The following is a 12,403-nucleotide window of genomic DNA, read 5'->3' as shown; positions in this document are numbered from 1 at the left end:
CTTAAAGTCATTCACCCCTGTCCTGTCAGTATATGTCCTTGTAAAAAGTCCCTCTCCAGATTTCTTGTAGGCCCCTTTAGGTACTGAAAGGCCAAGGCCACAGTAAAGTGTCCCCAGAGCCTTCTCTTCTTCAGGCTGAACAAACCCAATTCTCTCAATCTGTCTCCGTAGGAGGGGTTCTGCAGCCCTCTGATCATCTTCATGGCCTCCTTTAGTCTTGGTCCAACAAGTCCATGTCCCTCTTGTGTTGGGGGCCCCCGAGCTGGATGCAGTACTCCAGCAGGGGTCCCATGAGAGCAGAGCGGAAGAATCACGCTTTCCCACTTGTCTCAAATCCCACTTTGTGTGTCAAAATCTGCTTTAACTTACAAAAACTATGTCTGATGTAATTTCAGTAACTTCAGCACAAAGGAATTTCCAGGTGAGATATGAGAGGCTCCGTGCTGTGGGCCTTTGTGGGCTGTTGTAAATATAGATCAACCCTGGGTCTCTCACTGTCAAAAAAGGCAGGCCACTGATGGAGGATCTCTCCCCACGCTGGTACTTCTGTGTGGTCCTTCTAGTCTCATGCATTTCTTAAGAGTTGTCTTGGGCTGTCATAGTACATACAAACACAAGGGCCTGCCAGTGTTTTGCCATTCTGCAGAGAAAGGAGAAAGCTTAACATTGGCTATTCCACTGCTTGCCATTTTGCTGATCTGTAGGTGGTTATGTTTCAGGGGAAAAGCACTGCCAACTGATCATATAGTAAAAGAAGGCTCACCACCCTCATCCCATCTCCAAACTCCAGGCTCGATCTGGTGAAGCTGGTGGCCAATTTCCACATTCTAATTCTCTGAACCAGTCGCTGGCTTGCAGCTTCTGTAGCTCTTGTTGTGTGGTAGTGGTGCCCCTTGACAGGCAATTAACCGGTTGAGAATGGCTGCAGTGTGACAGCTAACTGACTGACCATGTCGTACAGTAGGTATAGACTTACTTTTCTGTCGTTCTTGGAAGAGTCACCTGTGCTGAATTCCTGCCAGGTGGGGGACTCCCCACTTCAAGTTCCGTTTTCAGCAGTAACTGTAGAGGTGCTTTTTATACCGGAGGTGCAGAGGTGAGAACAGAGGACACTGAATTCACCTCAGGGTGCTTCGGACCCTTTCACACCCCTAGGCTCAGGGCCGCAATTCATTCCGCAGTTTGGCACAGAGTACCCGCCCTCACCCCCACATACGTTTTGTGCGCACAAGCCTGCTTTGTGCGGATGTGCATACTTATCACCGAATCACACCCAGCACAGCAACCTGCCACTCGTTCGGGCTCTGCCTTAGGCTACCTCGGTACCGCACGGACGGCCTGCAGCAGCACCTAACGGGGAGACGCCGGCATTGCAGGACAGCCTGGGCGGCCATCGCGTCTCCTGGCGAGGCGGTGCTGCATTGCGGCCGCGGCCCGCCCTGCCTGCCCCCGCCCCAGGACTCCTTTCCTCCACCGGCTTGCGGCCCCCGGGTGCAGAGAGCACGGCAAGCCGCCGACCCGGAGCTGAGGGCGGACGGCGGGGCCGGGCCGCAGTCCCAGAGAGCCCGCTCCGGCCGGGGCCAGCCCCTGCTTGCCGCCCTCCCTCTGAGGCCGTTCAGCGCTGCTGAGGCACCAGTGGCGGCTAAACGGCCCCGGTGGAAGCCGTTTGCCCGTCCTTCCTTCCCCCGCCGCCGGTGAATAATGGGTCAGGCAGCAGGAGGGAAGGGAGAGTACGTGCTCATCGGCGGTTTCGCACGTCCCTGAGAGGGCAGAGGTAATTAGGAACGACGGAGATAATTTCACAACTCCTGCAGTGCTGCTGTAGTGATGCCCTAATACTGACATGTGAAAGCTGCAGGATTATTGCAGTGGTTTTCTGACCGAGCACTATTGTTTTGTGGTAACCAGTGAAACTGCTGTTGTACAGCCTCATCTGCAGTATGTTTAGTTCTGGCATTCATGCGTTGTACAAGGCCTACTGCTAGCAGACACGCACTTTAAAACCATGATCCCTATTTTCTGTAGGTCCTAAGATACGATGCAGTCAGATTTTTTTTTTAGGCGGAATATTGTGTTCTATTACAATCATAATTACTTCTGCTAAGCAGAGCTGCTCCCTCTGTTTCAAGAGTGAAAGAAGGTAAGGAGGATTTCTAGCCAGGCATAGAAATGACCGTCTCTCTCACACACGATTTTTAAACATCACATTAAAAAAGGAAACCTCTGCTGGATAATCTACATTTGCAAACAGGGTTCCCTTCCTTTCTCACCCCCTTCTTTTTCTAAGCTCTGAAAGGATAAAGCAACCCAAGATCAAAACTTTCAGAGAGCAGCAGTCTACATTTGGGCCTGGCATTAGGAGAGATGGCTGTGGGGCTCTTTGCACAGAAGGCACTCTCAAGACAAGGACGAAGATCTAGGTAAAAGATGGTGGGAAACAAAACAATTACAAAACCCAAACAAACCTGGGAAGGTCATCAGAAAGAATCAGAGCCAACAGGTAGCTCTGGGCATTTTGCTAATGGTGGAGCAATATGGCTGTTAACATTATTGCTGCAGTCCGCAAGACGGTGGTTGAAGGTAAAGATGTTACCAATGGGTACATCTCCTGTGTCTTCAATCTCCCCAGCTAAGAAGAGCAAAAATGCTGGCACATGAGCCTGCACAATGGCTTTATTTTACCAATCTACTTTACTCCCCAGTAGTCATTTAGCAGTAGTGCAAAAGTGGCCAGAATGGACCAAAGCATCAGGCCTATCTTGCACAAAGTGTGGATTTATTAAATAGTCTATTAAATAGTCTAAAGGTCGCTCAGTCCTCTTCTCCCCTTGCTCATCACCGCTTATGGGTGCAACACTCTTAACTGATGCAGATTCTGTGGTTGCAGCTAAATGAAGAGACCTCCCCCAGACATACGTCAGGGCTGCATCTGTCCTCGGAACTGAGAAGACTATGTAAAAATAAGCTTTATTTTGAATAATTTTGTGTTGAAGCAGTGTAGGACACTGCAGTGGAACTTATTTTAGATGAAAATTGTACATCTGCAAAGATTTCTACATCATCCTGATAGTGTTCTGGCATCTCCATTTCAGCAGCTCCCTCAATGCAAAATTGGTTTTTGTGAAGAGCAAATATACATGAATGGATTGCCACCTGCAGCCCTGTTCTCAGTGAATCTGAAACCATGACTCAGTGCTCAAAGATACTGTTAGGTAATAACATACTCTCTATATATGGATATAATATAATGTGTGCTTTTGTGCTGTTGACCTTTTCTTCTCATAGTCTTCCTAAGCTGATATTCACTTATTGATTGTAAGTTCTGTGTCTCCAAAGAGAAGTTGAGATGGAGTCCCTGATTTCAGTTGCTGAGTTTCTTATTGTGGTTTCTTCATCATTTCCAACTGAGTTTGGAGCATTGGAAACAGATGTTCTTAAAAAGTTTTGCCAAAAGCAAGTGCTTGCTACAGCACAGGATGGTCTATTCAAAGCAACAAAGTCACTGTTAGGCAACTGGGAAAAAAAAACCCAAATCAACAGCAAAACCTTAGGTAGCTGTATTGGATCACAAGAATAGAAGGAAGTCTAAAACTGTGTGTCTCACCTAACTCTTCAGTTTCTCCATACTCAGAAACGTGGATGCCCCTTCACAGTGACCAAGCAGATGGACTTCCTGCTGACTGCAGGACGTAGCAGGCTCTTGTTTGCCTAGTTACAAGTTGCATAGGAGGGGAGTTTTTACTTTCTGAAATGTTAGTTTCCTGCGGTAAACTCTAGATACTCTGCATCTGTGTTAAGGCAGGGGAAGGATTTTTCTGTTACAAAGCCAGTTACCCCTAGTTCTTCCCTTTTTCTGCTTGGGGTCAGTGTCTTCCTTCTCTTCAGGATTGTTTGAGAGCTCAGTTATATGGAAGTCCATACATTCATTTAACTTCTGTTTTAGTTTTCATTGTGATCAGGGATTTAATGGATGCCGTTGGAAGCATTCAAACAGGCTTACATATTCTCTTTGCATAGATGGCGAGATATTACTGATGGGGTTCTTTCTCTACAAACCCATGGAAGAGCTCAGCTTTTCAGTGGTGGAAATTAGTCAATATGTTTGTTCTGTCTCTGAGGGTTTGAGGTACCTGGATAATGCTGAGTGCCATATCAGGAAAAAACAGGTTACAGAGATTCTCTTGCAACTTCCAGTTAAAAGCAAGGAAGAATCTTGAGGTAATTTGGAAGACAAAGCTGCACTCTGGCATATTTTTGCATGAGAAGTCTTGTGGTATCTCCAAGAATGTGAGTGCTGAGAAATGCTATTGACATCAGCGAGATGGATGCAGTGGATTTAATAAATGCTGACACAGAATATGCAATTGGAACCTGAAATTAAAGATTGAATCAATTTCTCCTAATTTAGATACCTACAGCTGAGCTAGCCTTGAACGGACCTGTCTCCACTGACTATAAAGAGTCCCTAGGGTGACTAGTAAAAGTCTATATTCTGGAATGTTCGATATTAACTAAGATTAATCTTACTTACAAAAGTCAGTCTCAGTCTTCTTACATGAGGTCAGATTATTGGCTACAGAATCAGAACTTCTCTTTTATTTGCAAAAGATACAGGAAAAGAAAGGGTTAGCAAGAAAATAAACAATTGGATAAGGCAAACAAAATGTCTTTGTTACAAATCCAAGTATCACATAAAATGGCTACCTGGGAAATGAAGCTATGGGAGAATGTGCATTAAAGGCAGTAGGGACCACTTTATCCTTTGGCTCTTCTAGACTGTTGAAAAACCCACTGACAGCTCCTAAGAAAGCAGTCTCTTGAATTAGTCTGGCCTCCTCTGGGTTTCAGGCCAGTGTGGAGTCTAAGAGAAAGACAGAATTGCCATGATGCTTAAGGAAGGGATAAACAAGTAGAATGTGGATAGTAACACAGGGAAAAGAGGACAGCATGTCAGCAGGATGAAATGTCAGGAATGTCACAACCAACCTAGTAGTAGAAAGTAATATAAAAGAAAGAAAGCTTGTGCTGAGGATAGAATAGGAAAAGATCTGGAGGATGTTTGTGAGCCAGAGGAAAAGACTGATCAATACAGTTTTGTTTTGTTTTTGTTTTTTTTTTTCCTTTTGCATGTAGGCAGAGGCCTCTGCAATGGTCTTGGAGAGAATTTCAATTGCTTCAGATGATGAGATAGGGAAAATCATACTTTCATCGAGGGAACATTGAATCCTTCCCTTTTTGCAAGATTACTGTCTTACTTTCACTGGATGCAAATTTGCTAGAAGGGGAAGCAAGATTGAGGTACCAGGCTGTGTCTGAATGTTGTGGTAGAGGAAGGTTTAAAAAGTTCCAGTGAATCAAATAATATTACAGATGCATGCTCAAATCACACTCCTGAATTCCAGGCAGTTCTATGGGGCTGCACACTGCACAAATCAGACAGCTGCACTGTAGAGGAACAGGTTGGAAACAGATTGCAAGAGTTTTATTGTTAAAAAAGGCTGAATATTGTCTGTCACTGTTCTCCAGGAATGCAAACTCTTCAGACATGAAACTAAGTGAAATTTGGCTTGGAGCTTTATTCTCTTCTCAGAGATCTGAGACTAAGAGGAGGACTATGACAAATCTTTCCACCCGTGCCTGTGATGAATTCCTCCAACTTACATACTGAAAAAGAGTAACAGAATGCTGCCTTGAATTGGCAGACCTCTTTCTTCCTACTACTCGGTCCTAGCAGAACAGGGGATATGAGTGTAGTATGGAGCAAATGCTGATTTTTCCATGCTCAAGCAGATGTAAAAATTGCTTTTCAGAAATGATGAGCATCTAGAACCCCAGCTCATTTTAAGTGTGTGGAAAGTTTGGGATAAAATGCAGTATCTACAATCACAATCACAAGGGCAAGTTAGTTAGTCAGGGTATGCTGATTTGCTGTCCGAGAAAGGCATAGTACAAATTACTTCCTCTGATGTGTGTAGCTCATTAAAGATTTATCTGTTTTGTGCTCCTAACTCAAATTGCCATGTAAAACCACTGTAACTGGGAGCAGCAGATGTTTGAAATGAAGCCCAAGTTTGAAACCAAATCTAGCTGAACTTGGCATTCAGAAAAGTCAATACACTTTAAAAAAAAAATAGATCTTTTTACACGTGGACCGTAAAGCAGCTGCAAAATCTTAACTTTCTGAACTGACCACTCTGTGGGCGTTTTCCACATAAATAAAGGATCATAAAATTTGCAAGAAAATGCACAGGTTATCTAGCTCTTCTCTTACCTGAATGCATCTTAGGCAACTGATGATGCCTCGAGTGCATGCAGTGCTTTCAAAGGTACACTGGAAAAGATCCTCCAAAAGATTGCTCGCTCTGTGTAATCCAAAACAATTTCTTCCTCAGATGACAAACAAAATAAGGCAAAGGCAATAGACCAGCAAGTCAGGTTTGCTATCACTAAGACAGAAAAGAGTTTCAAGAGAATGCCATGTGGCACATGCATCAGCACACCATAAGGCTTACCCATAAACCCTGCTTTAAAAGCATCAGTGCTTAGCCTGTGCTATTCTAGTGCTCAGAGCTGGGAAAAGAGTGTGTGTCCTCACCTGACCCCTGCTCCTGCCACACACGTCTGGCCTTCCACACAAGACCACTGCTCCTGCCACAGACATCTGGCCTTTCACACATTTCCTGAGGGGATTCAGAACAAGTTCTTTGTGCTGGGTTTTCAGAAATTGCACTGGTGGGCTGACAGGAAATTATTTTTTTGCCTATGGGGCTACAGTGGTGCTCGTTTCTATATGGGTGAAGTCTCATTTTGTTTCCATGTTCCTCTTTCCTTTTCCCCTTTCCCCATGTGCACACATGTGAAGACATGCACAAACAGGACAAGGTGAAGATGTGGCATGTGCCTCTCCTTCCAGTACTAGTAGTGACAGCTATGAGGTGGGGAGTGGAGTACGTGCTGCATCTGGGTGTGGACACACCAGATGGAGTCTCTGAAAGCTGCAGCAGCCCATCCACAATCTTTGGGATCCCTGGTGTAAGATGCTGCCTTGCACTGTCCTGCAGCACAGGGCCTGGGCTTCAAGCCATCCTTTATCTCAAGCAGCCTGAAGCATATGTGAGCCTAATTTTTGCCAAAGCTAACCCTTCTTTTCTATATGAATGCAGCAAGTGGCAAATCCAGGTGGATGCTCTGCCCAGGGTGTGAAAAGATCCTGTGGATTCCTGTATCTCTACTGTGCCTCAGCTGAGCTCTGTGTGTGTGAAATCTCCACTGGTGGGATAGTAAAACTGGAAGCACAGAGAAGCAATAAGGAACAATGCAAGCAGATTCAAAAGGGATTTGGATCATTTAGTTGATGAGCCAGCAGATGGCAAATGCTGCTTGGTATAGAAAATGAAAAGTAATTAGTCTGGGAACAAAGAGCAAATGTAGAGAATGGGTGTTACATCTAGCACGCTGATCAGATGGAGAAAGGGGTTACTGTGGAAAAAAACCCATAGAAACCAGCACTTCAGTGCACATCTGCAATAAAAAAGGCAAACAAGACACTAGACCGGTGGAATAGTGAGCTATAATGCACTACGAAAGAGGCAATACAGTCCTCTGGAAGATGGTTATTAGGCCCCTCCAGAATACTGCATGGAGCATGGGTCACTGTCTCAGGAAGGTTATGTTTGGAGAAAGGTGCATTATAAAGCAACTAAACTCTAATGGTTTTGGTGAATTCAGTTCTGAGGCAAAGTTAAGAGGCTCATTCTGAGGGGTCAAAGAGACCTTAAAGAGATTTCAAAATTACAGTAATGATCAGTGCAGTTACCAGACAATACTCATAGTCCTACGGGATTATAAAAATTAAGGAAGTGGTACTGAGCAGAGAGCAGAAACTTCACAAACTGCTTTACAAAAAAAAAAAGATAGCTACTTTCTGACTTCACTGAGTTACCTAAAAGTGAATACAGCTTCAGGGACACGTAAGTCAGTCACGTGAGTGATGCACAGTTACAGCACATGAACTGTCAAGTGGAACAGGCAGGACAGTAAAATCCCAGCTAAACCAGCAAACTGGTTTAGGGGAAGAATCCCCTAAACCCCAGTGTTTCAGCGTTTGATTTTATTTGGATTCAGTTTTTGCAGGTTCCTAAACTGTATCTGTCTGGTAAAAGAGATACCAGCATTTGCACACAAGCCATAATGAATGTGAGTTCCCCCAGCCCGCATTCAAAGAGGAGAAAAAGGGAGGGGGAACGTAAATGTTGTCCTGCCCTTTCCATCCTGCTCAAGATCATTCCATATGAAAATAAGGTGGCTTCAGATCTAGTTAAGACAAGGAAAAGTTGTTGAGCTGCTTCTTATGAGAATGTAGGGCAGCAACAGGCTGAATTGATTAATTTACAAGGCTAGGGAAGGAAGGGAAAACGGGAAGCAACTGTACTTACAAAAGGGGATGTTAGTATTTAAGCTGTAATTAAATACGTTTCGGGCACCTAAGCCTACCAGAACTTTGCAGAAAAATCTGTGCTTGGTTGTGTAGGCATCAGAGAGGCACTTGAAGTAAATTTACATGTGCTATGGTGCAAATACTGCTGCTGCTGCAGCGGGGTTTATCTGAATGGAGCCTGTATCTCCTGCTTAGACCTGAGGTCCTGAAGCTGGTAGATACAGTTTAGTCTACAGATTAGCCATATGGACCTTGACAGAAAGCCTGGGCTCCTTTCATTTAATGTCGTGTCTAGAGAAGACTGTAAACCACTTCTGTTAAAAAAGGTTAGTTTCTAGGGGTATAGTCAGGAACTAGGAGGTTCATATGCAACAAAGGAAAAGAGAAGTGTCAGATACTTCCTCTCTAGTGTATTTGGTATTTTGTCTTACTCTGTGCCTTCTTCTCTTTCTTTCTGAGATAAGCAAATCTCATTCCTTTCAATCTCTTCCTGTGATAGTCCCTGCCTCTACCTCCACCCCCACTTGCTTATTCTCATTCTTACATTGTGACCTGCACTTGTTTCTGCGGGACCTTTCAGAGCTTGAGGAGGGTCACGGACAATATGCCAGAGAATTCAGCACTGATTGGTGTAAAGGGAGAATATTTTCTGTATTATTCACTATGTCACAGTAGCCGAGCATCTTGTTAGCTGTTTGGATTGCAGCTGTACCTGAGCACATGTCTTCATTGAGCTGTCTGTAATGTTTTTTAGATTGTTGATGCTGAGCTCACCACCTCAAACATTAATTACTGCAACCAGCTCCTCTCTAACATTCATGCTGTCTCACTTCATTTGGCAGATATCTTGTTACCCAGGAAGTCTGCATTATCCAGTAACCTGACCTTATCTCACCTTCCCAAATCCATTTTTCTACCACATCAAGGAGGGTCTTACCCTTACTTTCAAAAAGCCTTTCTAATGCTTCTTTTTGCTATCTGTCTGCTTTTACACCATCTTCAAGCTATTCATGGCTTCCTTTTCATGTATTAGTAATTTTGACATGTTTTGCCCACACTGCCCATGCAGTCTCTGTGGTACGAGCTTTTCTGTGCTCATCTACAAGTTTTCTTGTTAGTACCTCTTTGTAGTCATTCAGATAATCCTTAAAGTCTAGTTTTCTGGTAATACCTCTAAAGATGCAGTGAAGGGCGGTAATGCAGGGTCATCTGGAATTCCTTGGTGTGTCTATAAGATGTGCCTAGATGTGAAAGCACATGCAACACAATGAAGGTGGATATGCCCTTGATATTTAGCAGGAGGGGTATCCCTTCCAACCTACTCAGCCCAGGTTGATGCATGGAGTTATAACACAAGCATAGCCAGTTTGTACCTTTCATGTCAAAATAGCTACAGCTACTTCACTGTGCATGTGTTTGCCTGTATATACTAAATACTCTGACAGTGAGGCACTCTGTTTTCTGGATATGTTTCTTTGCTCATGTAGATTGCTTGGAAAGTCACAAATAATTAATGTAGGATTAGAAAGCGGCCTCCAGGGCTGCCAGGGGAGCCAGCCACTCAAATGCACCTCAGTTACAGAGATTATCCCACTCCCCATCCTGTTACAGCTTGATGCAGAAAGCTTTCTTGGAGTTTTGGAGCTAATGGTGTCTCTCCCGTGCAGCTCTTGTAGCCTATGTTTTTTTTGTATAGGAGGCCTGTTTGCAGAGTCTTGTTTTCTAGAACTAAAACCTGAAAAATTCTTCAAGCAGAAAAAGGAATTCAGGTGTTTCTTGTTTTTTTTTTTTTCAGCCTACTTCATACTATAGTACTGTCTTTCATATTAGTATGTAATACTGGAAATCCATAAATAATAGAATCACTTGGGTTGGAAGGGATCTTAAAGCTCATTCAGTTCTAACCCCCCTGCCATGGGCAGGGACACCATCCACTAGACCAGGTTGCTTCAAGTGCCGTCCAACCTGGCCTTGGACACTGCCAAGGATGGGGCAGCCACAGCTTCTCTGGGCAGCCTGTGCTAGGGTCTCATAACTTGCACATAGTGAAGAATTTCTTCCTTATATCTGATCTAAATCTACTTTTTTTTTCTTTTTCAGATTAAAGCCATTCCCTTTTGTTCTGTTACTACATGCCCTTTTAAAAAGCCCTCTCCGAATTTCTTGTAGGCCCCCTTTAGGTATCAGAAGGCGTTTGGGAGTGAATTGGAAATTGACTCGGTGAAGTTCAGGAGGTATCTAAAGAATATTACGTGGGAATGTGCCACTGAGAGGATTGAGTGCTGAGGTTGTGCTGAAATATACAAAGCATTTGTTTCTGCAGTCTTACTCGAAAAGGAGCAGTAGTGGTATTAGTATCTGTCCAGTTAATTTTAGAGAGGGCAACTAGGATGGTGAACAATTTGCAACACTACTTAAATTTAGGAAGACACTGGTTAGTGGTATCTTTTTATTACTTTAATAAATGCAGTGCAATCTGAATGTCATCTCCTCTCTTTGTTATGAGCCAGTTGTGCCTGCCCACGTCTTAAATTGGCACTTGTAAGGCAAATGGAGAGGTGAATAGAATAGCTGAGCTGAAGAAGCAAACCCAGTTGGGTGACTTCTGTTTCTTTAGTGTAAAATTTTCAGAACACATGCACAATAAAGGTATAATCAAACGTGAATTCTGGATTGCTTTCAGGGTTCCAACTGCCTTCCATCTTCTCAAAGCACCTATTCATGCTTTCATAGGAGCCTTATGAATGCATGTGAAGTGGATATCAATTTACCCCTATCTTGTGCTTGGAGATGGACAATATAGCTTTATCCTGTTGTGGCTTTGTCTGGATGGTGCTGAAGAGTTTTGTGACCTGAAGCATTAAGACAAGAAAAAAAAATATTTTTGTTCTTGTGTATACCGCATTCATTGAGTTCAACCCTAAATCCTCACTTCTGCAGTGTTTTAACTCAAACAACTTAATATGCAGCAGAGCTTGTTTTGATTAGAAACTATTAGTTCAAGCTAAATAATGGGAACTAAGCCTAGTTCCGTAAATCCCTCCCTTGCCAAAATTCGTTATGATAATATAACATAAATTCTATGTTCTATAGAATTATAACCCATATATAATTATTATAATTCTTCTATTATATAGACTATAACATAAATGCTCCATCTAAGCCTTTTTGAAGCTTTTACTCCATGCAGTATCATGAAGGGAGCTATAAAAACAATCCACTGAGTCCAGATTGGCCAGTTTTCAGCCACTTGCCAAAACAGATGACACCTTGAGGTGCCTTCTGACCCAAACTGTTCTATGATTCTATGATTCTATGAAGTCGTAGTTCTTGTTCTTCACATATGCAACCTTAGCTTCTTACAGCGTTTGAAAAATGACAACAGGAAGTCAAACCAGTAGAAACTCACACTGTCAGGAACTGCATAAATGGTCCTAGAAGACACTGTAACTGCACATGTCTGCTGATTTGTAATCCCTTATAGTTCAGGAGATGTCAAGCTAATAATCCCTATCCAGACAGTTGAGTAGCCTGGGGTTCATTTTAAGAAATATCCACACATGCTGATAGTTCGTATCCTTAAGAATTTCTTAAGAAAAAGTAAGAATCACATTATTATGATCATAAGCTTCATGCAACTATGAAAGGACCATGACAGGGGCTGCATTTCAGCAGTACTTATTGCAGTGTTTGCTTTTGTGTTTTGTCTGTGGGCTTCCATGTTTAGTGAATTCAGAATAGCAAATAATACTGTACACATACTTTCCTCAAATTAAAATCAGGAACTCTCCAAAAATGCAAAGTTTTCCCATATTTTCTTTCTCTTGTTTCAGCACACATATTCCATCCTTAGGCTTTGAGTTTTCTTTTTTTCTGTTTGGCTTTGTAGTTGGCTTTGGTACCATTCAAAGTGAAGCCATGGGGCAGAATTTTTAGCAAATAGCAGTTCAAGAGCTGTGGTCAATT

General features: G+C 43.1%; 1 long non-coding RNA gene across 1 annotated transcript in view; it reads left to right on the top strand.

The window, feature by feature from the left end:
• Window positions 1–340: 340 nt before the first annotated feature.
• LOC133272507 (uncharacterized) overlaps window positions 341–12,403 on the top strand; it is a 31,351-nt gene continuing 19,288 nt past the window's right edge. Inside the window, exon 1 of the long non-coding RNA XR_009744455.1 lies at window positions 341–1,774. This is a non-coding gene — a long non-coding RNA (uncharacterized LOC133272507). The remainder of the gene's footprint in view (window positions 1,775–12,403) is intronic.

This window comes from Pezoporus flaviventris, unplaced genomic scaffold (genome assembly GCF_033815535.1).
Source record: "Pezoporus flaviventris isolate CSIRO_AGI_PZ_B2104156 unplaced genomic scaffold, CSIRO_AGI_Pfla_v1 ptg000030l, whole genome shotgun sequence".
Classification (NCBI taxonomy): Eukaryota; Metazoa; Chordata; class Aves; order Psittaciformes; family Psittacidae; genus Pezoporus; species Pezoporus flaviventris.
This window is presented reverse-complemented; position numbering and strand designations above follow the sequence as displayed.